A 14,787-nucleotide genomic window follows, 5' to 3' on the forward strand; every position below is an offset into this window, starting at 1 on the left:
ACAGTAACTGATACAAATTAATACACTATGATGCACATGTTGGGCCAGACTGAAGCCTGAAGAGGTGAGCCTTGCAGAGAGCAGGTCAGGAGGGCTCCGTGTAGTCCATGCACTCTTCTAAGCTCAGGGGCTGCTCCTTACTAGTAACTAGAACTATCCAGAAAAGGCAATTTCCGTTGTGCAAAAAAATTAATTTCTGAAAGAAACTTTCATCCCAATCAGGATGAAAAGGTAAAAAATTCAAAATTGTTCACTAGGCAAAAATTGTGAAAAATTCCATTTTGGGAGAACAATAATGGGTTTTTGGCTTGCTCCTCAGGCTTCTTGGCTCCCTGGGCAGCTGCTTCCCTGGTTTCCCCTGACCTGCTTGGGGAGGTGGCTGACCTGAGATCCTGGGAACCCAGGATCCTGCCAGCAGAGTGGCTGGGGAGCTGCTTGTCCCTGTGCCTGGTTTCTGCTGAAAATTTTGATGAAAAAAAAATTGACACATTCCTTTGGAACTGTTCTGTCAAATCTGTATTTTCGGAGAGAAGGGCATTCCATCAGTAAATCTTTGACCAGCTCTACTAGCAGCCTCTAGAGCATTAAGCAGCTCAAAGGAGCTCTGTCCCCACCTTGTCTCCACCAGCCACAAAGAGCTCAGGGAGAATGCTCCTTAGCGTGTGCCAAGGAACTCCAGGAGGCAGTGCGCTTTCCTGAAGCACTGTGCCTACAGAACTCCTCATAAGAGAATGCAGCTCCACCTTGCCTCCAGTGCACAGCAGTGCCTAAGAGTCCCAATCTGGCCCGCAAATAATAAACTGTTCTTTAATTATTAAAATGTTTTTTTCCCCAGGAGGAACATTTTATAGGGAGGGAGAAAAAGCACAGATTTCAAAAAGTGATGTGTCTATTGGCCGAACTACATGTGTGTCCTCCGTTCGTAAAAGACTGGAGAACTAATGGAAAATACATTGACGCAATCTCATATCTGTAACAAAAAGTCACAAAAACAAACAGTAGACAAAAACAGACTTTCAACAGTCACATGTTTATGAATTGTTTTCAGAACATTCAAAAGGTGCTATGTTTGGCAATGGTTTGGACCATTAACCAGTTGTATTGTTTAACTTTCCACATTAAGTTTCACTCTTAGTAAAACAATTACCCATATGTTTCAGCTTCTATCTTTATTTTCCTGTTCCACATTATTTCTACAGGAAAAGAGACAAGAGAGCATGTGCACCCTCCCATATTCAGAGTCTGTAAAAATAGTCATTAGAAACTAAACAGGAATACCCACCCTTTTAAATAGTCTTTAATTGTATGCAGCATAATATATCCAAAAATATTATCAGCACTGGACAAACCTCTCTCTATTGCCTGATCATTTATTCTTCGGGCCAGATTCAGCCAACATTTCAAGCATGAGTCCATGGACAGAGCCCCAGCTACAGAAAGTCGGCTGGGAGGTAGTTTGTGGGAAACAGAAAGTGGCAGGAATACCTACCTTAATAGCCATAGGGGCACTAGCCAGAAGAGACAGGTTTCAGAGTAGCAGCCATGTTAGTCTGTATCCGCAAAAAGAAAAGGAGGACTTGTGACACCTCAGAGACTAACAAATTTATTTGAGCATAAGCTTTCGTGAGCTACAGCTCACTTCATCAGATGAAGTGAGCTGTAGCTCACGAAAGCTTATGCTCAAATAAATTTGTTAGTCTCTAAGGTGCCACAAGCCAGAAAAGAGACACGCGTAATGTGACCAGGGGAGAATCACAGTTCCTGGATGGATAAATTTGTTCCATATTCTTCTTTTTTCCCCCACTCCTTTATTTTTACTCTTCTTCCTCCATTGCTTTGTGTTTTTCTTTTTTTAGGCCTATGTTTTACTTTTTTAAAAATTATTATTATTAATAATAATAATAATAATAATAAATTAAAGAGCCAGTTGGAAACTTAGGATTTGAACACGCCTGAATTTGGGAAAGCTCAGGTCCAGATCTGAATACAAACTTTCTGGCTAAGGTCCATCTCCGATTTATATTTTATTTGTTTCCAATTGTGATTATCCTTCTCCACTGTCTCTTGCACTTTCTCTAATCCTCCTAAAAAGTTATACAAGAATTGCCATCTGGGATCAGACATACTGGTCCATCTTGTCTGACATCCTGTCACCAATAGTGGTACCAACTGCTTCAGAATAAGGTACAAGAAATCCTGCAGTAGGCAGTTATGGGATAACCTGCCCCTAGGGCAAGTTTCCCTCTGACTAGGGCTGGCTAGTCAACAACAATTCCATTTCATGAAAAATTTCAAATTTCAAAATGTATTTTTGTTCCAATGTGAAGAGAGAGAAAATGCTCAATAGCCTGGCAGTTAAGGCATCACCTGGGATGTGTGAGAGCCAGATTCAAGTCCCCTCTCTGAGATAGGCAGAGAACCCTAAACACCAAGCTAGTCTGGGTTCTCTCTCTCTCTGTCTCCAGGAATTCCATCCTGGATTGAGAAACCTTCCCATGAAGTTTTCATTCAAACAGACATGTTTCCACAAAACATTTTGGTTTCAACGAAACAGCATAATTTTTAGACCAGCCCAGCTAACTAGAGATTATCTTAAACTCTGATGCAGGAGGATTTATACCAACCTTAGATTGCATGGGAGGATTTTGCAAGCACTAAGCCACATCTGAGTGACACAAAGGACTAAATGAATGGATTCTCACTGAGAGCTTCTGATTTCTAAGAAGATTTATCGTCTTGCCCTCAGAATCCAATAAGATAAAACAGATAATTAAAAACAGAAAGAAAAGAACGAAGAAGAGAGAAGTTGAAATTACAAGGCCAGTTCTAACAATCTGTATGTACAAAACTGTCCACTAATCATTGCATAATGCATGCACTTTTATAATTTGTGTTAAGAATGGGAAAAAAGCATTTATTTGTGCCCAAAAGTATTGTCTAACTTCTCAACTTTGCCTATCAAATATTCAGGATTCTATTCTTTGCACTGTTAACACCTAGAGTCGTTTCCTAAAAATTACTCAGTAAATTGCAGACATACTCATAAATATTTGCATAGTGGCAAATTTAACTGTAAAGATAGTTAAAATCATAAAGCCAGATAGCACCCTGTCACAACCAGGGTAAGTGAGATTGGTACCAGCAGCCCCCTGATCCCCAACATTGCTGCAGGCCCAGCTCAGGGCAATTATACACTTTCTGCTGGGGGACTGTGAGCACCAGGGTGACAATCGCTGTGCTAACAAGTTAACTGGGGAGGATATAAGGGGAGGAACAAGAAAAAGGGCAGCTCAGAAGGAAGTTCAGAGAATAAGCCTGGGTTGGGGAGTGAGGGCTGCAGGGAAAGTTGCTGCAAGCCTGTCTTGCACAATATTACTATGTAAGAAGGGAAAAAATGCACACCTTGGTGAAAAATACACAGCCCGGTGTGTGTTTGTGTCTGTGAAACCATCCGAACTGGCCAGGTAGTGAGGTTCATCAAGTAGCAACAGAGGCGCCTTGTGACACTGGTGTAAATTTGAACTCCATTGAACTCAGTGAAGTTACTTTAGATTAGTAACTGAATAAATAATTTGTCCTGTAGGGCCACTAATCAAGCTTCAAATTTGTGAAATTTAGTGAGCACATCATGTTAGAAATCAAGACATCAGTTACATAAGCTTTCTGGTAACTGCAACACACCAACTATGAAAATTAACAGAATTTCTTGAGCATCACTTTTATTCAGTAGTTTCTAATATTACCAGAACCCAAAGATGGATTCTTAAATCTATAAGTTACCAACTCTTTTATCCCATTTACTATTTCACCAAATCATAACAAGTAGAAATAGAAAAGACCTGTTAGGTCACCTAGTCCATCTTCCTGCAAAAACAGAATTTTTCCTTACTGTACATTATTTTGCCAAGTCTCATTTTAAATATGCCAAGCAATAGGGCTTCTACCACTTCCCCATGGAAACTGTTCTACAGATTAATGTTTGCAGTGTCGTTGTAGCAGTGTTGGTCCCAGGATATGAGAGAGACGAGGTGGGTGAGGTAACATCTATCTTGTCTCTCTACAGATCAGTGGTTCTCACTGTGAAGACATTTTTCCTGATGTGCACAGCATTCTGAGACGGCACGTTACTCCAGAGTAGATTATGAGTGGGTGAGAAGAGAAGGAGTCCATGAGGGAAAAGTATCTAGTGCACCCAACATGTACCCCTAGAGGGTCCTCAGACACCACCACCCAGAAACCCTAGCACCCACCAGTCTTATCCCAGCAACCCAAACACTCTCAACCCTTCACAACAACCAACCACCCAAGTCCAGTACTAGTTTCTTGTTGTTACCCCAGTAAGAGTCATTTACAGCTGTAAATGATTGTGAGTCATACCATGAAACAAGTGTTTTTTGGGGTCTTGGGTAAAAAAAGTTGAGGACTGTTCTAGATATTTAATACAAATGTAAACACAATACAAAATCATTAAGTACCTCCACTAAATAGTCTAGACCAGGAGCTTTGTATATGATCAAATTTTCCAGCTTGTTCTCTTTCCAGTTCTTTATCAATAACTATTTTGTAATGTAAATTGAACAAATATTTTAATTTAGAAATCACAATCACAATCCTTGTTATACTGGCAGTAGTGGTAATTATGTAGTCTGACTCACCGCAATCACAGAGTTCTTCCACCAAAAAGTAGTTCCTCTAAAAAAAACAACAAAAAAACCCAGCAAAACATTAACTTTCTTTTTTTAAAAAAGTCTGATATATGCATATTACACACACACAGAGCACAAACAAGGTTGTTTCCCTCATGCCCCATGGAATTTAAAATAATAGTATTAACTTTGTGTGCTCTGAGCCATTTTATAAAATTTAAGAGAACTACATCCCTGCTATAGGATTCTATAGCAGAGTTTAATGAAAGCCCGCAAAACCCTGTTACATTATATGGCCCTGATCTTCCACTGCTCTGCACCTGTGTAGTAACTTACATCTGTGTACAGTGGGTGTAAAAATACTACCAAATAAATACTAGAATGTTATGCCCATTTTCTTGCTTTGCACAAGTGTAAAGGACTATACAAGGTGCAGGGCAATGGCAAATCAAGCCCTATACATATTTCTAGTAGTTTCTGTAAAACGCTAAGTTTCTAATAGGACCCTAAGAGTTGTATCCCAATTCAATTCTATTGGACTTTTCCATTAGGGTATAATAATAAACTCTTCTGTTTTTTCCCAACACCTAAAAAATAAGCTATGTCCTGAACCACAAATGCTATGTTGCTTCTGTGACAATCCCACACTTTGGAGAAATTCAGCCAAGATTCCCACTCACAAGCAGGCCTGATCCCTCCCTGAAGACAGTGAAGTAAAACACATGTAGTTCAGAAAAGAATCCAGGCCTCAAAAGTTCAGTGTTGCTCCAGAAGGAGTAGAGAACTGGACTGTCAGCATCATACACTCAGTCATTCTTCTCTTAAGTGGGAGATGCACTGAGCATGTGTCCAGTAAGACTCCCTATTACTCTGGAGTAAGGGGATTGGGGAGGGGGGGAAAATAGGCATGCGTAGTTCTCTCTGAGGATATTTCCTATTCCAGTGCAGCTGCGTAGGAGTGGACTATGCACAATGATCCCTTCTACTCTTAAGTATCCCTTTTTTCTAAAAGGTTGGGAGTGATTTCCTCTACCTCCCAAACCAAAGAGAATGGTCATTCTTAAGAATCCTTCTATTCCAGAGGATTAGAGCTGTGAGAAGCCTCTGCAGAGGATTCCTGTTGCTGGAGAACATGGTGGGACTTGACAATGTAGGTGTAACTTGTTTCATGTAAATGTTATAAATGTTGGCCCTTCTCAAGATGCTAAAGTTCAATTTCGAGGGCCTATCAGCTACAAAACCCTCTGTTCTTGAACATGTTGCCTCCTAACACAATGTCGATGTCATCTGCCTTCAGGAAACCCAGGTTAATTCTCTTATTGCCAATCAGTTCATAATGTCTGGTTTTGACTTTATAAACTACATTTTACATGAAAAATACAGCAGAGCCACTTATGCAAGATCCAATTTAGCTGAGATGGAGAGTTTACCAGCTACATCTGATTACTCTGATATCATAAGGATCAGTAAGTTTAAAGTGGCTAATGTCTACAAGCCCCTTAATCAGTTATGGCTTTCTTCTGTTCAACCATCATTCCAGTATCCTGCCATTTATGCTGGAGACTTTAATAGTCACCACACCACCTGGGGCTATAGAGAATCTGATCAAAGTGGGATGGACCTTGCAAACTGGACCTCCCTCAATGAACTACAATTTCTTTGTGACCCTAAGCAGACCGGCAACTTTTTACTTTTCCTGCTGGAACGAGGGCTACTCCCCCTGACCACAGTTGTGTCACTTCAGCTGGAGACTGCCCCGTACCAGCCATCTGGAAATTTCCCCCACAGCTGGCATCGCCCTTTCCCAATCCAAATAGGGGTTACCATACCTATAGTGACCACTAGCCCAGGGCTATGGTGGGACTACAGAAAGGCAGACTGAGCCAATTACACTAAACTCATTGACCAATGTACAGTCTGTATCCTGCATAACATCTCAATAGATCAAGCATATTCAAGGTTGCACCAAAAGCAATCTTTATGTCTATGCCAAAGTCCATACCCCATGGCTACCAAAAAATCTAACGATCATGTCTGGATGAAGAATGTGCAGAATTCCTTAAACAGTATGAAAAATCTGGTGATCCACAAATAGTCAACGCCCTGCTAAATAGCCTGAAAGAAGTTTGAAGAGTCCACCGGAAAAAAAAGTTCTCAGAAATGGACATTTCAAGATCCAGCAGAAAAGCTTCGACACTCATCATGCAGCACAAAACCCATGAGACACATGGCGACAGAAGATCTCTCCAAACAGTGTTGCCACATACCTGACCAACAAACAAAGGTACAATTTTGAGGCGTCAGACAAGAGTGGCATCACTACAAGCCATTTCCACAGCTCAACCAAGATGAAAACTTCCAAACATTTGCAACAGAAGAAATAGAATAGGCAACGAAATCCATAAAAACAGGAAAAGCCTGTGGCTTTCACCAGAACTACAACATCATCTTGGGAAGAAAAGCCAAAACACTTGTTGTGTATCTTCATGTCCCATGTCATACATCAAAATATGACACCCAAGATATTGCAGAAATCTAAGGTGAAAGCTTTACCACGGCCAGATAAAGACCATTCTTTAGCAGCAAGCTATCACCCAATATTACTCCTGAGTTGTAGGCATAAACTCCTGGAGTGGATAATTCTACAGAGAATTTCACCCATGACCGAACAAGTTTCGAGTAAGGATCAGGCAGGTTTCCGACCAAACTAAGGAACCTGTGACTAAGTGTTAGCACTAACTCAATGCACATTTGAGAATAGATTTCAAGAGAAGATAACTTAAAGCTGTCTTTAACCACATAGCAGTGTATGACACCATCTGGCATACTTGTCTGCCGCATAAGTTGTTAAGAGTTCCTCTTAACAGGTTGCTATGACAACTGAGCTGATGTTCTGAGGTAGACTTTTCAGGTGGGTCTGGACCACAAAACCAGGACGTGGAGATTCCAGAAGAACAGACTCCCACAAGGCTGGGTGCTGCCACAAACTTTATTTAATGTATTCACCAATGAACTATTGAACACCATCTCTAGGCAGTTTATGTATGCCGATAACTGCTTGGCCACGAGGGACCAAGATTTTCAAAAGACTGAAGAGAACCTGAACAGTGATACGGCTGCCTTAGGTGAGTATTGCAAGAAATGGAGACTGAAATCAAGTACATCAAAGACATGTCAACATGCTTCCACTTACACCATGCTCAGAGCTAACTTGAGGTTAACATCTTGAGTGATCAGTTGTTGGCTCATGATTTAAACCCAGTGTATCTAGGGGTCACTGAAGATCACACACCCACGTACAAATACCATCTCACTAAGGTAGCTGAAAAGATTAAAAGCAGAAACTGTCTCCTGAACAGACTGGTAGGGTTCACCTACGGAACCAATGCGCAAACACTGTGTATCAGGGTGGTCACCCCGCTCCACTCAGAAAGGGGTTAAAACCAACTTAGGGAAAGGGCTGCCCATCAACTTGATTAAAATAATGTTTGGGATATTTTAAAATTAACATCTGACACTTTTAAAGCCATATTCAGTTAAATAATATGTTCATTGTCCTAAAATCCACAGTAGCATCAGGGTTTTTTTTTTTGTTTTTTTTTTATGATCAGATTACTGGAAGGCTGTGCAATTATTGTCTTGTAAATCAATCAGGCACTCTGAAGTCAGATTAGAGTACTGTACTTTTTAGTAGAGTACACTTGATTTTATATAGCATTTTTCTCACAAACTGTATCCCAGATCACTTTATTAAGTTAAATAGCACTACTACAGAGATAGGTAATAGCAGAGGGAGTGGAATATTGAAAAGGTATAGGTCAAATGGAGAAAAATAAGTTTTCAGCAGTGATGTTAATTAAGATGAGACAGAAGTACAGATGCACAAAACTTGCTGAGGATGGCAGTAACTGTAAAGAAGGTTTCAGAGTAGCAGCCGTGTTAGTCTGTATTCGCAAAAAGAAAAGGAGTACTTGTGGCACCTTAGAGACTAACAAATGTATTTGAGCATAAGAAGGCTCTTGCACCAACAGTGGCCACAGTAGATGAGCAAAATTTGAAGAGTTGTAATGTAAGACAAGGTCCTTTATGGATCATGGCTTTTATAGATAAGCTTGTATTTTAACCAATTAGACAAGAGCGTCCTATTCTCTAACCCAATCAGAATGCAGCAGGTCTACAGTGGTAAAGAAAACAGCCATTACACCAACAGTCTAATTTTAAATTATATTATGGCCCCTCAGCAGAGCAAAAAGGGCCTCAGCATAAATGAAAATCAAGACCAGACTGTCTGATTCTACTTTACGTCAGAGACATGATCATTGCGTGTAACAGAAACATTCTTTTAATCAAACAAGAGCACAGAACTAGCATCTCCTGCTCCAAAAATAAACATCTTGGCTTTGCCTTGGCATATATTTTCCATAAATGCCTGAGCATTCATTTATCAGCAGGAGACCATTATCTTGTGACAAGATTCCATTTCACTGATATTACCTCTTAAAGATACCACGCAGAATGTGTTCCTGTCAGTCAGGTTGCTAGACAGCTGACATTTAAGGATATTTTTTTTAAAAAATAGCCAGTCAAAACTAACTTATTCATAAATGTATAATGTAATTGTAATCATAATAATAGAGATTTCTGTGGCAGAGGATAAGCTGAAACAAATGCCCCTTTCCTGAACCACTCAAAATGTAGCCCTTGATTAACGATAAGGTGATCAGATATAGCTTTATAGCATCAACATTCATCCAATAAAGTAATTCAAGCTCTATTAGTCCTTTACTATGACAAAAAATAAAATCATGTTAATAGAACTTTGCGAGTGAATACTATGCAACTTTCCTGCCTTCCCTATAACACTTACTTTTGCTAAACTGTTTAGGTTGGCCTTATGCAATGAAGTTGTAGCCATGTCGGTCCCTGTGACTGACATGGCTACAACCAAAGTTGGTCAAATAAAAAGAGATTACCTCACGCACCTTGTCTCTTTAGTTTGGCCTGGGCATTCATATATAGCGGGAAACCATTAACAGGCCAGAGATGCATGCAACATTTCATCCACTGACCCTACAGATATTCCCTCAGAAAAACAGTCTAAGTCCTGATCCCTTGAGCAAAGCCTAAGTAAAAGCTCTTTGCCTTGTGAGAAATATGCAGGGTTTAGGAAAGGTACACACCTACCATCAAAGCACTAGAACTTGAGTATCCATGAATGAGTTGCAGCTTCTACAACAGGGTATGGGGGAGAAGAAAAAAAAATCATAGAAATGTAAGACTGGAAGGGACCTCAATCAATTATCTACTCCAGTCCCCTGCACTGAGGCAGGAATAAATTTTATCTAGATCGTCTCTGACAGGCACTTGTCTAACTGTTCTTAAAAACCTCCAATGATGGAGATTCCACAGCCTCCCTAGGTAATTTGTTCCAGTACTTAACTACCCTTACATTCAAGAAGTTTTTCCTAATGTCCAACCTAAATCTCCTTTGCTGCAATTAAGCCCATTACTTCTTGTCTTGTCCTCAGTGGATAAGGAGAAAAATTATCACCCTCCTCTTTATTAACAACCTTTTACATACTTGAAGACTGTTTCTACTATGTCCCCCTCAGTCTTTTCTTCTCCAGACTAAACAAATTCAATTTTTTCCCCAATCTTTCATCATAGGTCATGTTTTCTAGAGCGTTAATCATTTTTGTGCTGTCCTCTAGACTTTCCCTAATTTGTCCACATATTTCCCAAAGTGTGGTGCCCACAACTGGACACAGTACTCCAAATGAAGCATTACTTCTCATATTGTGCTTACAACAGCCTTGCTAATATATCCCAGAATGATGTTTGGTCTTTTTGTAACAGTATTACACTGTTGACTCATATTTAGTTTGTGATCCACTACAACCCCCAAATCCTTTTCTGTTGTTCTCCTTCCTAGGCAATCATTTCCCATTTTGTATTTGTGCAATTGATTATTCCTTCCTCAGTGGAGTACTTTGCATTTGTCCTTATTGAATTTCATTCATCCTCTTTATTTCAGACCATTTCTCCAGTTTGTCAAGATCATTTTGAATACTACTCCTGTCCTCCAAAACGCTTACAGCCTCTCCAAGCTTGGTATCATCTGCAAATTTTATAGTCATATTCTCTCTGCCATTATCCAAATCATTTATGAAGATATTGAATAGAACTGGACCCAGGGCAGATCCCTTAGGGACCTCAGTCACTATGCCCTTCCAGTTTTGATCCATTGATAACTACTCGCTGAGTATGGATTTCCAACCAGTTTTGCACCCACATTATAGTATGTTAGTCCAGGCTATAGTTCCCTACTTTGCTCATGAGAGTCATGTGAAACAGTATCAAAAGCTTTACTAAAGTTGAGATATCACATCTACTGCTCCTCAGATATCCACAGGGCTTGTTACCCTGTCAAAGAAGGTTATTGGGTTGGTTTAACATTATTTCTTTTTTGCAAATCCCTGCTGTTACTTATCACCTTGTTATTTTCTAGGTGCTTAAAAAACTGATTTATTGATTTTTTTGCTCCATTATCTTTCCAGGTACCAAAGTTAAGCTGACTGGTCTATAATTCTACGGGTTGTCTTTATTCCCCTTTTTATAGATAGAAGCTATATTTGCCCTTTTCCAGTCCTCTGGGATCTCTCCCATCCTCCATGAGTTCTCAAAGAAAATTGCTAATGGCTCAGAGATCTCCTCAGCAAGTTCCTTAAGTAGTCTAGGACAAAAAGAAAAGGAGTACTAGTGGCACCTTAGAGACTAACCAATGTATTTGAGCATAAGCTTTCGTGAGCTACAGCTCACTTCATCGGATGTAGCTTACGAAAGCTTATGCTCAGATAAATTGGTTAGTTTTCAAGGTGCCACAAGTACTCCTTTTCTTTTTGCGAATACAGACTAACATGGCTGCTAGTCTGAAACTAGTCTAGGACAGTGGTTCTCAACCTGGCGTAGGTGTACCCCTGGGGGCACACAGAGGTCTTCCAGGGGGTACATCAACTCATCTAGATATCTGCCTAGTTTTACAACAGGCTACATAAAAAGTACTAGTAAAGTCAGTACAAACTAAAATTTCATACATACAATGGCTTGTTTATACTGCTCTATATACTATACACTGAAATGTAAGTACAATATTTATATTCCAATTGATAATATGGTAAAAATGAGAAAGTAAGCAATTTTTCAGTAATACTGTGCTGTACCACTTTTGTATTTTTATGTCTGATTTTGTAAGCAAGCAGTTTATAAGTGAGATGAAACTTGGGGTATGCAAGACAAATCGAACCCCTGAAAGGGGTACAGTAGTCTGGAAAGGTTGAGAGCTACTGATCTAGGATGTATTTCATCAGACTCTGCCACTTGAAGACATCTAACTTGTTCTTTCCCTATGTTAGCCTCAGATCCCACCCCATTTACACAGATGTTCACTATGTTAGTCATCTGCTTTCTGCTAAGCTTTTCTAGTGGAAATTGAAACAAAAAAAAGGGCATTTAATACTTTGGCCATTTCTACATTTTCTGTTATTGTCTTTCCCTCTCATTGAGAAATGGACCTACCCTGTCCTTGGTCTTCCACTTGCTTTTAATGCATTTTTTAAAATGTTCTTGTTACCCATTATGTCCTTAGTTAGTTTCATCTTGTTTTATGCCTTGGCAATTTTGTCCATGACCCACTCCTCCCCACATGAGTTTGGGACATTAGTAGATGATGAGCCTATGTGGGTGGCTATTTGACACCAGGAAGTTTAAGGTAAAGCCCTTAGCTCTGACAGTGCCAAGGAAATCTGCAACAGTGAGGTGAAACTGATGGAAGATTTGTCAATGAAGTTTAGTTTAATACTTGGTTTACGCCACCACCTATAGGCCTCAGCCAAGCTTGGGACCCAAGTGTGCTAAGTCTGTAGGCTTTATTCACAGAAGAAAGTGGAATCAATTTAACTAAATCTTAGAAACCAATTTACTTACTTTGGCGTAACTCTTGATTCCTTTCCAGTTTAATAAGACTTGACCTAAGGCATTATTGAACTGAAATAAGAACGTCCACACAAGAGCTGTGCCAATTTAATTAAACTGGTTTCTAAACTAACGAGCAGGAGGCAAACAGAAACAAAGGTCAGTGAAATGACTTGCCCAAGGTCACACAGCAGGTCAGTGGTAAAGCCGGGAACAGAACCCATGTCTCTTGATTCCCATGCTAGGGCCACATCCACTAGACCACACTAACTCCAAAATTGGTCATCAATTTGTTTAATATATTTTCACGCCCGTGAAATGTTGCTAAATGTGAAGTTTGGGGTTCCCACCCACACATATATTGGAATCTGAAACACACTTCTGGTGCAGATTTTTACATGTGGGATTTTGCACATGCAAGCTTTTTTGTGGAAATGCTTTTGCAACTATCTTTGGAAAATGTGGATTGTGAATGAGTAAGACAAAAAATACACAACAAATTAAAATGAGATGTATATATATATATATATATACACACACACACACATATATACACTCAGACTGACACAGAGACAGACGAACAAAAAACCAGAGGGATGATTAAGAAACTTTCAGCAGATCCCTGTTCAGTAAGATAGATTTAACAAGAATAAGTGGATTAAACTAATATTTATCTGAGCAAAGCCTGAGATAATGACCCAGCCAAAACAGAAAGGTATAAAAATGGAGGGCAGTTGCCATAAAGACAAGGACACTATTCTGGATGGTAAACTTCATAAAGGTGATGAAGAATAAAGTTTCCAGCAAGTGTATTAAAGATAGAGGCACAATGGCCTGAACTATTACATTGCTGTTAAGTAAAGGAAGTCCAGAATGTTTACAGTAATGGCCCAAGAAAGAATGCACACAGCTAGTATGCTGGGTGAACATGAAAAATATAAATTGTGAAACAAAAATCAATGAATTTGGATGGATTGTAAAATACAGCAGAGACCATTGTTCTTTTTACTATCTTGCAGGAAAAAAAAAAATAACTTTGCTGTTTAGCCTTCAACAGAGGAATATAGTCCAAATGACTTCTGCTACCCTCCCTAACCACATGGGTTATTTTTCCCCTTTCCCCTCCCCTTTGTGAGTTTTTGGTCTTTTTCTGTTGTATATTCTTCAGTAGTCCCATTCCCCCTAAGCCTCACCTGCAAACCACATCTCCTCCCATGCCACCTGCCATACTCCACTGACCTTCCTGTCCACAACCAACACCCCAGCCCTCTCCTATTATCATCACCACCTACCACCCTCTCCAGCTTAGCACGCTCTATTTTCTGCATTTCTACTCATGTCCCACTCAACTCCCTGTACTAGCCCACGTACTCTTTAAAAAAAGTAAAGACATGTCCGACATAAAAGCTTGATTGATATAAAGTTAAGGTTGGTAAAAAGTTTTTACTATCAATGCAATCACTAAATCTCAAGGAAATCATAAAATAGGATAATTTTATTTAGTTGATAAGATGTGAATGGAGGTTGGTTGCATGTTAATGTCTTAACTGGGGATTTCCTTGATTTTCAGAGATTGCATTGACAGGAAATACATTTGAACATCCTTAAATCTAAATTAAAGTTTTAGTGAAAGGTGATACATACAACAAAATCAGGTGGATGTATACTTGTACATTGTAGCACCATCCAAGTCTCTCATCTATTTAGATAGTCTCAGTTCTGAAGAGCTTACCATCTTATTCTGTGATATTGTGATGCCTAGCCCAATGGAGCCCCATTCTTGGTTGGGGCCTGTTAGTGCTATTGGGATACAAATAATAATAATATGCACACACAAACACCTATTTGTGCAAATATAAATAAAATTGATTTCTAAAGCAAAGTATCTAATGAACAGATAAGAACATTTAAAATGGTATACTGCATAATTTGAAATACACATATGCATACCAGCAAGGCCTCCATTCGAGTACATATTTTGTGTCTTTTTTGGAATGGTTCTCTTTGGTCTTGGTTTTTCTGTTTAGTTTCTCTTATAGGCCTCAGTGTCATCTCTCTCTAGGTCCCTGTCTTCTTTTGCTAATCACTCACATTCTTTTGTTAGCCTCTTTATTCTCTTTCATTCTACTTGTGTGTCTTTGGTTGTGAAACTCCCACATTTTATGGTTCA

General features: G+C 39.5%; 1 protein-coding gene across 1 annotated transcript in view; it reads right to left on the reverse strand.

Annotated features, from left to right (window-relative positions):
- CEP85L (centrosomal protein 85L) overlaps positions 1-14,787 on the reverse strand; it is a 274,922-nt gene that overhangs the window by 243,609 nt on the left and 16,526 nt on the right. The window lies entirely within an intron of this gene.

This window comes from Caretta caretta, chromosome 3 (genome assembly GCF_965140235.1).
Source record: "Caretta caretta isolate rCarCar2 chromosome 3, rCarCar1.hap1, whole genome shotgun sequence".
Lineage (NCBI taxonomy): Eukaryota > Metazoa > Chordata > Testudines > Cheloniidae > Caretta > Caretta caretta.